Source organism: Sceloporus undulatus, chromosome 2 (genome assembly GCF_019175285.1).
Source record: "Sceloporus undulatus isolate JIND9_A2432 ecotype Alabama chromosome 2, SceUnd_v1.1, whole genome shotgun sequence".
Taxonomy (NCBI): Eukaryota; Metazoa; Chordata; class Lepidosauria; order Squamata; family Phrynosomatidae; genus Sceloporus; species Sceloporus undulatus.
The window spans coordinates 114436608-114451195 of NC_056523.1; the positions used below are offsets into that span (position 1 = coordinate 114436608).

The window sequence follows — 14588 nt, forward strand, 5'->3', positions numbered from 1 at the left end:
GTGGAGCGAGAGGAGGTCGGGCCGGTGCTCGAGGCGGAGATAGTCCTGTGCTCGTTGCAGGAGCAGAGCAAACCAAGGTTGTCTGGGCCACCACGGAGTTATCAGAATTGCATTCGTGTGGTCGGCCAGCATCTTCGAGAAGACTCGAGTGATGAGGGGAAATGGAGGAAAGGCATAAAGGAGTCCTTGAGTCCATTTGATCTGGAAGGCGTCCCCTTCCGATCTTGGATCTCTGTACCGTGAGTAAAATCTCGCGGTGTGAGCGTTGAGCCAGGAGGCGAAGAGGTCGAGGAGGGGGGTTCCCCACCGGTTGAAGAGCAGGGAGACTACCTCTGGGTGCAATCTCCACTCGTGGGAAGTGGAGGATGACCTGCTGAGTTGATCTGCCAGGTCGTTCTGGTCGCCGGGCAGGTGGATGCTCTGTAGAAGAATTTTTTGTGCTATGCACCATTCCCAGATGCGGATGGTGGCTAACAGCAGAGTCCTCGACTTTGTACCTCCTGGTTTGTTGAGGTAGTACATAACGGTGGTGTTGTCGGTGAGAAGGAGTACCACCTTCCCAGCGAGGACCGACTGGAAGGCTCTGAGTGCTTTCTCCACGGCAAGCATTTCTAAGATGTTGATGTGGAAGGAAGCTTCTGCCGGTGACCATTTGTCTTTTATTGTAAGGTCCAGCGTGTGGGCGCCCCATCCTTGTAGGGAGGCATCCGTGGTCAGAGAGATGTCCGGCTGGGGGGGTAGGAATGGCATCCCCACACAGACGTTGTCGGGTTGGAGCCACCATCGTAGAGACCTCTGTACAGTCCTGGGGATGGTGAGAACCTTGGTAGGCGCGTGTCGGACGGAGTCGAACACGGATAGGAACCAAGATTGAATGGGCCTTAGACGCAGTCTGGCCCACCGCGTGACAAAAGTGGTGGAGGCTAAATGTCCCATGGCGGTTTGTACTGCATGGGCCCGAAGATGCCTTCGGCTCAGGCAGGGTTGCAGGGATGCACAGAGGGCCTGAAACCTTGTTCTTGGAAGGTATGCCCTCATCTGCAGGGAGTCCAATGTTGCCCCTATAAAGTCTATCCGCTTGGTAGGGGTCAAGGTAGACTTGTCGAAGTTGACCTGTAGTCCCAGTGCTTGAAGTAGGGATAAGGCAAATTCCAACTGCTTGAGTAGCGTGTCCCTTGAGGGTGCTGTGAGGAGCCAGTCGTCCAGGTATGGGAAGACTGTAATGCCCTTTTGACGCAGGTATGCCACCACGGGTGCCATGCATTTGGTGAAAACTCTTGGAGCTGTAGAAAGGCCAAAGGGAAGGACCTTGTACTGATAACGCCTGATGTCCCACGGCAAAGATGAGGAATCTGCGATGGTCCTCCAGGATAGCTATGTGAAAGTAGGCATCTTTCAAGTCCAGCGTCACGAACCAGTGGCCTTCCTGCAGGAGTGGTAAAATAGAAGCAAGGGTTACCATCCTGAATTTCTTGTAGAAGATAAAGTCATTGAGGGCTCGAAGAGCCATTATTGGTCTAAGGCCAGAGTCTTTTTTCGGTACAGTGAAGTACCTGGAAAAGAAGCAGCGCTTGAACTGGGAGGGATGGACCGGTTCAATGGCGCCTTTGTGCAGAAGAGCGCGCACTTTGTCGAGAAGGGTGTCCGAGGGCACGGTTGAAATAAAGGCTCCAGTTGGTGGGAGCTCAGAGAACTCTAGGGTATAACCCCTACGGACGATGTTAAGTGCCCAAGAGTCTGTAGTGATGGCGGCCCAGAAAGGGCTCAGCCTGGTGGTGACGAGGTGCACGGAATCACATCAGAACCTCCTCTTGCCCCGGCCATCCTTCTTCCTGTACCCTTGTTGGTACCTGGGTTGGGAAGATTGGCGGCCGTCAGATGGGGGAGCAGGTGACCTGGAGGATCGGCCCTGAAGATTATTGTCCTGTTGGTAAGGACGGTCCTGGGGCTGGAAACGGTACTGGCCTCCTGGGTGCCAGGGGCACTGACCAGGGTACCTCTGATGAGGGGATTTGGACGGTACGGAGGACATACCGTGCTTTCTAGCGGAGGTCTTCATCCGGTACCTGAAGCTGAGCTTCTCGTCCGTCTCTCTGCTGAAGAGCCCCGAATTGTCGAAGGGCATGTCTTCAATAGCCGCCTTAGCCTGGGGGGTGAGGTCTGAGGACCTGAGCCATGCATAGTGGCGGAGAGCTATGGATCCAGAGAGGACCTTAGACGCACAGTCCGTGGAGTGCCTGGCAGAGATGATCTGCTGTCCAGCCATCAGGTGGATCTCGTTCCTGAGAGCCACCATCATGCGTCTCCTGTCGTCAGGCAAGTCAGAAATGGTGGGATCCATCTTCTCCACCAGGTGCTGAACGTAGGCCCCCATGCAAACCGCATAGTTAGCAATTTTCAAGTCCACGGCCGCAGAGGCGTAAAATTTCTTAGCCAGGCCGTCTAACTTTTTACTGTCCTTGTCGACGGGCGAGGACGAGGTTTTGGGGGCGAAGGTAGACTGGGCCCCTTCCACTATAGCCGAATTCAGCTTGGGATGGTGAGATAGCCAGGAGGGCGCAGATGGAGTAACATGGCAGAAATTTCCTGAATTCTTACTCCCCACACTCCCATAACAACAAAACTAACTTTTAAATGCTCCTGTTCCAGTAAATTATAACTATGATGTAATTATGCATTCATTATTTGGGAAAGAAATTGATCTTAGCCAAAGCGATCATGTTATAATGGTGTAAATCTTATACACTGGGAGACCAGGGTTCAAATCCCCATTCAGCCATGGAAACCGATTAGTGACCCTACACAACTCATACTCTATCAGCCTTGGAAGAAGGCAATGAGAAACCCCCTGTGAATAAACTGCACAAAAGCCCAGTGACAGGGTTCCCTTATGGTCTCCATAAGTCAGAAATGACTCCATAAATCAGAAATGACTCTGTAATAGTGCCATCAGACCATCACAGCAGGTTACTATGATGTTTATCACACTATACTCTTAAAGTGCTACTATTCCACTTTGACTCTTCCAGCTGCCTCCTGTTGCATTCTGGGATTGGCAGTTTTAAGGAGGGGTATTTAGAATTCTCAGGCATATATATATGCTCAGGTATATTAGCACTGCAGCAATCTTAAGATATGCTCAGGCCTGTCACTACCATGCTAATCGTAATGTTGCCTATTAGTACTGCACTGAACTTAGACAGAAGCCTGACATAATCTTAAAAATACTTGCTTTGAATGCTTATTTAGGAAGGAATATGGGCTCCCATTTTATGAAGCCAATCACTAGAGTTACAGTTGATATAAGCAATGAGGTAAAGCAGGTTGATATAAGTAGGTGGTACAAAGCAGACATCTTCAGAATTCTACCATCCTGCTTTTCATGTCCATGAGAATGTGAACAGCTTGAAATTATCCACAATACTGTAGATCTCTGCTGTGCAGCAATTCATCTTTAAAAGACTGAACACTTCCATACCTTACCATTTATGGCAACAAAGATCTCATAACAAGGGACCTTAGCTAAAAGTCCTGTCTCAAGAATCAGTGCAAGGGAGTTCTGTGAGAAGAAGTTTTATAGCTGTGGAGTTGCTCTCTGGCTGCCAGCATGAAACACACTTTCAGCCACCAGGAACTACCCCAAAATTCATGAACATAAGACCTTCAGAGCAAGTTTAACTTTACCAGTTCCCCAATGATTGTAAGTATTGCTTGAGAAAAGTTTGTTTTTCTCTTTACGGTGCAGTGCAGTACAGTGTTGTTATATGTACAGGACACAGAATTCTAAGTTTTCTTGAAAGATTTTCTTACTTTTCTTTTTTTTTCTAGCCAGACACAGAACAGATTTCAGAAGCATTGCAGATTTTTATTGTCTGAAACGATAGACAAGAACAGAAAAATACATATTTTCTTTTAATGTAAAAAAGTATAGGAACTAGAGCAAATAATTTAGCACCCATGATGTTAATCCCTTGTGAGACACACAATGGTTGCCCAAGCGCCATTGTTAGGGACCATGCGCTAGTTTTGTTTAATGACCATCTTTTGCTTCAAGCAGCAAAGTCTTCTGAAAGGGACTGAATGTATTTCATATTCACATTGCTATTTTCATTTTTTCAGCAGAGTATGTAGAAGTTATTTTAGGATACAAATGAATTTGGAGAAGCCCTGTATCAAGATGACATTAAAATACAGAGGCATTCAGTCTTCTAAACTTTGTGACAGGCAGGCATATGCAACCCTTTCCAGACAACCATAAGCAAAAAGAAAGGAAAAGAACTATTGAATTTTTGACAGTAGAAGAGACACTAGAATTTAAAGTCCTTTTAAAAATGTTTTTTATAGTTCTCACACCACTATTTTTTATTATTTAAGTACCTAATATATTCACTTCCAGTTAGAGTCTATAAATGTTGTAACTACATGATAATCTGTTAAAAGGTAATCTTGATTAATCCTATTTAGGGACTGGCTTTAGACAAAGTGCAACCACTCTAGAAATATACACTGCTCCCAGCTTGCATTTCTAACCATGCATTTTTTTCTCCTTACTATACCCATCCATCCATCCATCCATCTATCTATATTGAGAGAGAGAGAGAGAATTTGTATTGTTACAGAGCCTATCCATGACTGCAGGAAAAAACTATGCACAGTTGTACCACAGCTTTGTACCAAGGCTCATCAAGGATCAGTCCCACATCTCTATTCTCCCTCTGAGTCAGCCCAGTAGGGCCTACAACAAAATGTTGCAGTGTGGAGTGCTCCTGTTCAGTGATCCACTCAGTGTGCTTACAAGATGTTACAGTCTATTCTTTTTCCTCCAACTTCATTTTCAGTTTCCAGTTTACCTGGAGACAATCAAGATTACATTGGCCACTGATTATTTTCATTCCATACTGGATTTTTTTTAAAAATTGTTCCTTCCTCTAAGTTCCCTGCTCAAGCTTTTCTTCATTTAACTTTTTTTGGGGGAAGGGAGCTTCCACAAACCTTGATGTTCTTCAGGATTTGCTATTACCTCTCACATGTAGATGGTTCCATTTTTGTTATAAAAGAATTGGCACTCAGAAAATGGGATCTGATTTTGGTAGACATATATTTCTGAACAAACTGAGAAAGCATATTCTGTACTGTAAATATATTGTGGTTACGTATATTATTAATGCCATTCTGATCGTGCAAATTCAGCACACTGAGAACCGCATTATTTATACAACTACATTTCAGCCTTGATACCATTTCTTTATAATAACTGCTCTTTTGAAACAACCTGTATAAAGGAGTGTTTAAATGGCTGGACTTGGAACATGGACACTTAGGTCCAAATCCCTGCATGGTCATGGAATTCACCATATGATCATGGGCCTTTACCACCTCAAGGCTATCCTATAGGATTGTTTTGAGGATTAATAGCAGGATAGGAACCATGTAAACTGGTTATGTACATTCCAGGTTGGTTAGTAATATTAATGAGATAAACACACAGAGGCCCTTCTAGTGCTATTCTCATCAGATTAGCATAGTATTATACATTAGGGGCATCAATTCTGGTTTCTATATATATTTTTTTAATTCTGAGGTCAAAAAGGCACTAATCCAAGAAAATGTGACAAGAGCCTCCCAGGGGTGACAACTTCTGATTTACAGAGAAAATATAAACTGCACTGCCTTCCCTTGCACTCTGCCTCACCTTTGAACTACTTATTTTGCATCTTGCACTCTGTCACTACATCTCACACCCTCTCTTTCCACCCTGTAATTCATTGTGGCTTACCTCATACTGTCACAATGCTTCCCTTCCTTTACTCCTCATCTGAGAGCATCCTTCCTTCACTTGCTCACCTTGCACCATTGTCACGCTCCCCTCCCTCTCTTCTTGTATTCAAGCACTTGCATTTCCCACATTTCTTTCCCTCCCCTCATACTGCCACACCCAACTACAGCAGCTCCTACTGCTTTACTTGTGTGTGCCTGGGCTCACTTCCTCCCTCCCACATGCCATGGCACCCAGCAGGGTGCTCATCCAGGTGTCACCCCTGTTCTGGAGTGTTACCCAGTGCAGTCCACACACCCCGCACCTCCTAGTGACACCATTGCCACCAACCCCTCTGTCCTTGCCTCATCTTGTGCCAACAGTCATCACTCTCTTGCACCTTCTGCCATTTTATGACTACTTCTCTTGCTACTTCTACCTGACACATTTTCTCCTCCCACATAACTCAGCTCCTATAAGGGCTAAAGCCTGGTGGTTGTTTTTGTGGTTGTTGTTGTTTTAATGAAAGCTTGGAATACAAGCCATAAGTTACTTCAAACAGGCATGACAGGCCATTCAGCCAACTGAATCATATGGTAAACCCTCCCATATGCCTCCTGTGAACCACACAGCTTTGAATGTAATTTTTGTTCTGTCATTCTCCATTATAACAGTAGGCCAGCTCCCTGCCTTTTCTCATGCTACACATTTCCTTTTATTGTCAGCCTATTTTGTGTTAATGAAGCCTTTGCTGATAATATGCACAGGACTCTCCCCTTTCCCTTTCCCGAGACCAGCTGTTCTGCACCCATCCAGAGATCTAGTTCACAGCAATGATGTAAAAATATTGCAGATTTTCTCAAGAACAGCCTCAGCTGAGGATAGTGTGTCTCCTCTGAATTAATACCTGGTGGAAGTAATGGACTGGATGTGGGGGGGGGGGGATGGACACACAAACAAACTGAAATTGAATCGAGACAAAACATAAGTGTTTATTATTAGGGGTTTTAATCTGGGTTTGGAGGTGTGTTGGCCAATTCTAGATGGGTTACACTCCCCCTGTGTTCACAGCTTGGGAGTGCTCCTAAGTCAGTCTCTCCAAATGCCAGCTCAGAGAGATGTGATGGTCAGGATGATTATCAGCTTTGGCTTATATGCCAGTTGCACCTCTTCCTAGAACTGGAAGATCTAAAAGTGGTAGTGCACATGCCGGTAACTTCAAGGCTGGGCTTTTGCAATGTGCTGTACATTGGGATGCCTTTGTGCCAAGTTTGGAAACTTTAATTAGTTCAAAACACAGCAGCCAGATTTATCTCTGGTATACCTTGGAATGAGCATATAACAGCAATATTAAAATTAGTCCACTGGCTGCCAGTTAGTTTCCAGGCAAAATACAAAATGCTGGTTATCTTTAAAGCCCTACATGGTTCAGGTTACCTATGGGATCACTTCCTCGCATATAATCTGCCTGGTACACTCATATTCTCTGGGAGACATTTACTTTAACCAGCCACACTAGATTAGTAACAGCCACTCAGGACCTTTTTGTTGGCTGCCCCTAGACTGTGGAATGACCTGCCAGGAGTAATTTGACAACTAAAGACACTGTCTGAACTTAAAACATTTTTAAGACCTCTTTCTTCCAGCAGGCCTACCCACTCAATTTTAAAGCATGAATTTTAAACTGGTATATTTTAAATTTTATGTCTGGATGAGTTTTATGTGTAATGTGTACTGTGTTAATCCTATTATGTGTTTTAACCTATATGTTTAAATGGTTACATAAGTTTAGTTACATTTTCCATTTCAATCTATATTGAACTTGAATAAGAAATTGTCATCATCATCATCATCATCATCATCATCATCATCATCTTCATCTTCATCATCTACAACAAAACACATCCTATCAAAACATTGACAACCACTATGAGATGTTTCATCTCCCCGAGAGCACCAAAATAATACCTACATTTTGTTCATTTTGCAAAAAACATACTTTAAGTAGGAACCATGTGTTTCATAAAAGAGTTTGGGTACAAATTTAACTTCCACCCAAAAAAAGTCTCAGAATTCAAGAAATCATTGAAATTTGTGCAAAATATTTTCTAATCTTTCCCACCCCAATTCCTCTTATTTCCCTGTTGCTTACCTATGTTTTAGTGTTTGACTCCCACTGATATATCTGACCCATACACCTTATTTTTCTGACATCTTGACCCCACCAAGCACAAGAGATCCTTGCTCCCTTCCCACTGAGAGATGCTCTGCTTATAGGGTGGGAGGGGAGAGACTTGTGAACCCTGCAGTCTGTAGCAAAGTTTGAATTATTCAATACAGGAAGATGTTTTTTCTAAATATGCACTAATAGTTGGAAATGAACCAAGCATGAATTTAGATTGAGTTTTCTTTTTAAAGCAGAGACAGCATTTGATTATCATTGCATATCATTATACTAGGATAATTAATCTCATCATTGCTCTAGTTGTGAGATATATATATATATATATATATATATATATATATATATATATATCACTTTAGACTGTGTTTGTTTTTTAAAAGAACTTTTATTACATTTGCTGAACCGCTCTTCAGATGAGTGAAGCCATAGATTTAATAAATAAGTCCAAGATTCTTGTGGATGACCCTGGCAATGTTTATTAAAATAGGATCAGATGAACACATAAGCCAAGTAAGGCAAAACAAAAATATTTAGGAAAAAGTGAGCAAGTCCAAAGCAGGACAAAAGATTTAGGAATTTATCATCATAATCATCATCATCATTAGCAGCAGCAGCAACAACATGGAATAATAAAATAACAACACTATTAATAATATATCCCCACCCCCCCAAAAAAAGGGGGGAAAGGAAAAGGAATGGCAGAACTAAAATGTTCTCCCTAAGCTATGGGCAACTACAGACGTTGTTAAGCAGGGAGAACTCTTTTCCTCCTAAGTTTTTAAGATTTAGACTAAATTTATGGCAACACTTTATTTTATACTCAAAACAGCATTGGAAAAGTAGCTAAGGTTATCTATTTATAGAGGACCTGCTGGGCATTGTGCTCTGTTCATACTATTCTCTGTCATTGAAGGCTGATGTCTAGGACAGCAACAGCAAAACCAGACATCAATATTGAAATGGCAAATTTAGATATGAGTACAGTTGGTCCTCTGTATTCATGGATCCTGCATCCATGGGTTCAACCATCCACAGCTTAAATGCATTAAAAACACTAAATTCTAAAAAGCAAAACTTGATTTTGGCATTTTTATAAGGGACACCATTTCACTATCCAGATGTATATAATGGGACTTGAGTAAGTTCAGATTTGGACATGCAAGGAACTCTGTAGTAAACTATTTTTTCGCCCCTGACAGAAGGTCATATATGACTATAACCACTTAAACATATCTGGGCTTTAAACAGAAAATAGCTGTCACCCATCTGTGAGGTTGTCTTGAAAGAAGGAAATACTATCAGACTCTGTTGCAGAACCAGAAACAACTCCTCCTTTGACATCACAAATAATAGGTGTTTAATAGACAAAAACAGAACCTAAATCTCACTGGTGAAATAGGCAATAAAAGATAAACTATGGCTATGCAAATGCCATGCTGCAGATTAAAGCAGCAGTAGAGGCCACTCAGCCTCATCACCAAATTAAAAATGGGCACATTAACCCATTGGAATGCATACACTGAAGACATACATTGATAGAGTCTTCATTGCTTATATTTTTTGAAAGGAGCTCAAAGATGCCTGCCAGAAACACATGGAACCCTACAGGCAGGATTATTATATAATCGATAATAAGAACTGAATATGACAAAATGTATTGCTATGTACAGTGTGCCCGTGTTTTATGCAGGCACGCCATACGTGGCTTTCGGCATATGCTGAAAGCTGTGCCAGAAGAGCCTGTTGCATGCTCCAGGAGAACTAATGGAGCGCATGCATATGGTGCACGAATGCTGTGATGCTGCTGCACACCACGACCACAAGCCCCATTGCTTCCTATGGGGCTGCAGCATATGCTGATTTTCCCTTATGCAGAGGGATCCAGAACGGATCTCCGCATAAGGGGAGGACGCACTGTATATAGTCTTCCTCCCCCAAAAAATTCACTGAATCAAATAGGGGGGAAAATAGAGACAGGAACATCTTTTGAAAGGTTGGGTCTTATCAGCGTTTTCTAGAATCCATGCCAGAATGTGAAGTCGAAGGATTTCATGGCCGGCATCCATGGTTTTTGTGGGGTTTTTGGGCTATGTGGCCATGTTCTAGAAGATTTTCTTCCTGATGTTTCACCAGCATCTGTGGCTGGCATCTTCAGAGATGCCAGCCACAGATGCTGGCGAAACGTCAGGAATAAACTCTTCTAGAACATGGCCACATAGCCCGAAAAACCCACAAAAAAACCATGCCAGAATGTTTGCATTGTTAACACAATAGTCTTATTTTTGTATTATTTTTATATGCATGTTTTGTTGCATATGGGATGCAGTGGCTCAAGTGGTTATGACGCTGACTCTGTTGATTGCAAGATTGGCAGGTTGGTAGTTCGAGTCCAGGGTTCTGCATGATGGGGTGGGCTCCCATCACTATTCCCAGCTTCTGCCAACCTAGCAGTTTGAAAGCATGCAAATACAAGTAGATAAATAGGTACCACTTCTCATTGGGAAGGTAATAGCGTCTGAGGCAGTCATGCTGGCCACATGACCACCACAGCAGTTCTTGGACAACGCTGGCTCTTTGACTTAGAAACAGAGATGAACACTGCTCCCTACAGACATTCATGTCAAGGGACTACCTTTACTTTTTTTAACCTTTTGTTGCATATGTAAGCATTTTACATTAAAATATTTTAAAAGAGAGAGAGAGAAGCTCTAACACATGAAGAGTGACAGAATTTGATCTTAATGGCCATATGAGACACTGCCACATATGAATCAATTTTATATGCCTCCATCCCTATTGTAGACTGCTTCTCTTAAGTCTAGGTCAATCTGTGATACAGTGCAGTCATAGGAAAAAACTGGGATAATATATCCCATCCTGAGAGGGCTCAGGTTTCCCTGGGGATGATGTTGGGATAAGCCACCAGATTTCTTATCTATAAAGTTCACCAAGGTTATCATTCATTCCTTCAGTAATTATAGTTATAGTTTTTCAGTGCTACATTCATTGGACCTTATCACACAGAGGTCTTTCTGTGGGAGAAAGGTCATCAAAACATTGCAGAAACCAGGAGAAGCCATTTTCTGCATAACAGGATATCCCATTTTGCAAAAATGGTTTCCCTGTGTACAATTCCATGACGATTCCATAGCGGGAAGCCTCAATTACACTTTAGAAGTGCCAGGCCTGATCACATCCTGGCACTTCTGCAACGTCTTGATGATGTTTCTCCCAGGGAAGGACCTCCCTGTGATAAGGTCCTTAGAAACAGAATCCTATAGGTGAAAAAAAATGTTCAGTTCAATTTGCATGACTATTTCTCCTACTCATCTTTAATGTGACTGGTACTGAGTGAAAAGAAAACAACAACAAACTTTATTACAGCCATTTGGCCAGCACAATTACAAAATTCCAATTTAAAACATAACATAATTTTATACCATAGGTTCATGTACAGGCAGAGTGGAGAGTATAAACAAATGATAGTTTATAAAAAGTAAGGATAGGACTGCACCATCAGGTAAAAACACAACAATGAGTGAAAAGAAAAATACCAGTTGATGTACATAAACTGGCCTTCTATTATGAGAGTTATTTAAAAAGGCATCTTTACATGGACCTTTGGGAGGACATGTTAGTCATGTTTCTTTCTGTAATTGATATTTTTATGATTTTCTGTTCTGATACAGTTTTCCACTAATCCCTGCTCCACAGATCCAGTAGAGAACATCTGCCTCTCAAATGTTATTCTCAAGGACTTACTGTCACATAGTTAAAGGAATGTCCATCTCTATTGAAGTGTCCAGTAATCAGACACAGCAGGTAATACCAGTTTAAAGTGAAATCTCATTCCTTCGTAAATTACTCTTTTCCTGGGCAAACTTTGCAAAATTCATTTCTTAAAGTGTACTTAAACAGATAACCAAAGCATACTCAGAGATGTGTCTAAAATGTTTCATTCTGGATAAAACTAACCAGGTCCTTAAACAGATGGAAGTTTTCCTTCCTATTACATCACTATTGTCACTACTGCAGGACAATACACTGGTAGATAAAAGAGAGGTGATATCACATATCCGTACCAGTAGCAAACCTTCTGTGAATGCTGGAAAGGCATTATCTTAGTAACAAACTCATATTTCTCAGTAATCTTGAAATGATGACATAATGGTTTACATCATAACATTGTTGCCCTTCTTAACACCTGTTTTGTAGATGCAACTTTCTATACTGACTAGGCCTTATTTTACTTCAGGGCTTTGCTCATTTTTTATTATTGCTATTATTTTATTATGTATATACCACATTTTCCCCAGTAATGGACACAAGGCAGCTCACAACATACAGTTGGCCCTCCATATCCATGGATTCCTTAAGGATTCTGCTGCTGGAAAATATTCCACAAAATATATAAATTCCAAAAAGCAAACCTTGATTTTACTATTTCATATAAGGGACACCATTTTACTATGCCACTGAATTTAATTGGACTTGAGCATCCATGGATTTTAGTATCCATGGGGAGTCCAGGAGCCAAACCCAAGAAGGTACCAAGGACCCACTATATTAAAAACAATACAGATTAAACATTATCAAAAACATTAATAAAAAGGTATAAATTTGAAAGTTATTTTAAAAAGCAACTGAATACTTAGTAAAGTTAAAACCATTAAAACTCATTAAAAGTTCATGTTTTTTTTTTAAAATCAACAAAACAGCATGGCACACCATTAAAAGCTCATCACAGTCAATTTCTAAAAGCCTGACAGAATACAAATGGTTTTATTTCCTAGCAGAAGAAGAAGTAGGAAGGAGGAATCCTAGACAACATAGGGCAGGAGCTCTAAAAGTCTGAGTGCAGCCACAAAGAAGGCACTGATCTCATCTGTTTAAATAAATGAACTAAAAATCAAATGCCATCTCATTCAGTTATCATTTTATCTCATTTCACATAAAACATGGGATTCTTATAGTTTTCTTTATCAGACTACACCTACAGTCAGCCCTCCATACTGGCAAGCTAGCCATCAGCAGATCTGAACATCTGGGGATGGCCCCACCCCATTATTGTCAATTGCAGCATACATGGGAGTTGAGGTCCCATGATTTTTAGTATCTACCAGGGGGATCAGAATCAAACCCTAATACAGAGGGCAGATTGTATATCTGGTTAGAAGCAATTTATAAAGTGGATGAAACATATGAAAGCAGAAGAACTACCAAAAAAAGTGCCAAACCCACAATTAGATCTTATAAATTTAAAAGAAACACAAAAACATATTTTATTGACACTTGTCATAATTCATATGTAGTAATTAAAATTAATGAGTAAATAGTTCATCAATAAAGGAAGCAAATAAAGCAGAACAATCCAGTGGTTGACATTCTCTGTTAGAGAGTTTGGCAATTGTCCAGATCAGGGATGTAACTTCTTGTTTATCTCACACTCTCATGTTAGAGAACAAGACATTTCAGAGCTTTTCTCCTCACCTATACGATGGGCAATATATTTTCTGCCAGAGAACTTTGAAATTTGTGAGCATGATTTATGCTTAAATTTCAACATGGAATAAACAGCACAAATTCAGCTTCGTTTGACTTTTACAAATTACACACAATGAATGGGTTGCTCAAGTCTTTTTCCTCAAGCAACCACTTCTTCTCTGCTTTCTTTCTGTCTTTATGTGCTTTGCTTCATGAAGGGGAAAAGGCAGTAGAGTTTTGCACATTTTTGCAGAAATTACAGGAAATCAGAAAATAAATAAAGCTGAAAGACATCACCATGTTAGTTTGGATCAGTGTACAAAGGTATCTTGTAGCCCCAATAACAGAGAGAAAGAAAAAAGTTGGTAGCCCCAGCTTTCATACACTTTAAGTCTAAGGCTGCAGAAATAATCCAGTTTGACACTACTTTAACTGCCATGACTCAATGCTATGGAATCCTGGGAATTTAAGTTTGCTGCAGTGTCAGAGCTCTCTGACCGAGAAGGCTAAATGTCTCACAAAACTCCAATTCCATACCATTTTTCCATTCCCAGAATTCCACAGCATTGAGCCATGGCAGAAGTGGTGTGAAACAGGAAGATTTTTGTATTGCAAATGCAGCCTAAAACCTGTATTAGAGGAAGAAGTCTATGAAAGCTTATGGTACCAAATTCTTTCTTTCTCTCTCTCCCTGTTAGTCTCAAAGGCGCTGCAAGATTTCTTTGTATACACTCACAAAACTGCCACTCATGTTTGCAGAAGGGGTGTTAAAAGTGGAAAAGAGAGAATTCTCTTGTTTAAAAAATCAAATAGTTTGAGTGGATAGTCATGCACAGGGCAAGGGGGGGAACCCTCCAAACCTGGAAGTAAGGTTCTACAGACAACAACACAAAAACAGGGTGGAAGAAATAGAACACACACAACATAAAGACACAGACACGCACCTCCCTTCCTCCTGCTCTCAGACTTATCTGAATATAGCCTTAGGCATCTTAATTTTAAAATCTACATGGCTTTCTTATTTACATTTTCTTTCTACTTTTTCTTGCAAAGAACACCCAACCTTTTTAGAACTGGAGTTTTATACATAGAATAATTAGACTGCAGCAAAGCAATAAAGCTCCTGTTTTTCTCTCTCTAAATATTTGTCTGTCATGAGTAGGA

The 14588-nt window shown here is 41.3% G+C and overlaps 2 protein-coding genes across 2 annotated transcripts in view; one reads left to right on the forward strand and one right to left on the reverse strand.

Moving 5' to 3' along the window:
* KCNIP1 (potassium voltage-gated channel interacting protein 1) overlaps positions 1–14588 on the reverse strand; it is a 761805-nt gene that overhangs the window by 661674 nt on the left and 85543 nt on the right. The gene's annotated exons all lie outside the window — the stretch shown is intronic.
* KCNMB1 (potassium calcium-activated channel subfamily M regulatory beta subunit 1) overlaps positions 3568–14588 on the forward strand; it is a 28152-nt gene continuing 17131 nt past the window's right edge. The window contains exons 1-2 of the mRNA XM_042452819.1: positions 3568–3700; positions 11655–11762. The gene's annotated coding sequence lies outside the window, so the exon portion shown is untranslated. The remainder of the gene's footprint in view (positions 3701–11654; positions 11763–14588) is intronic.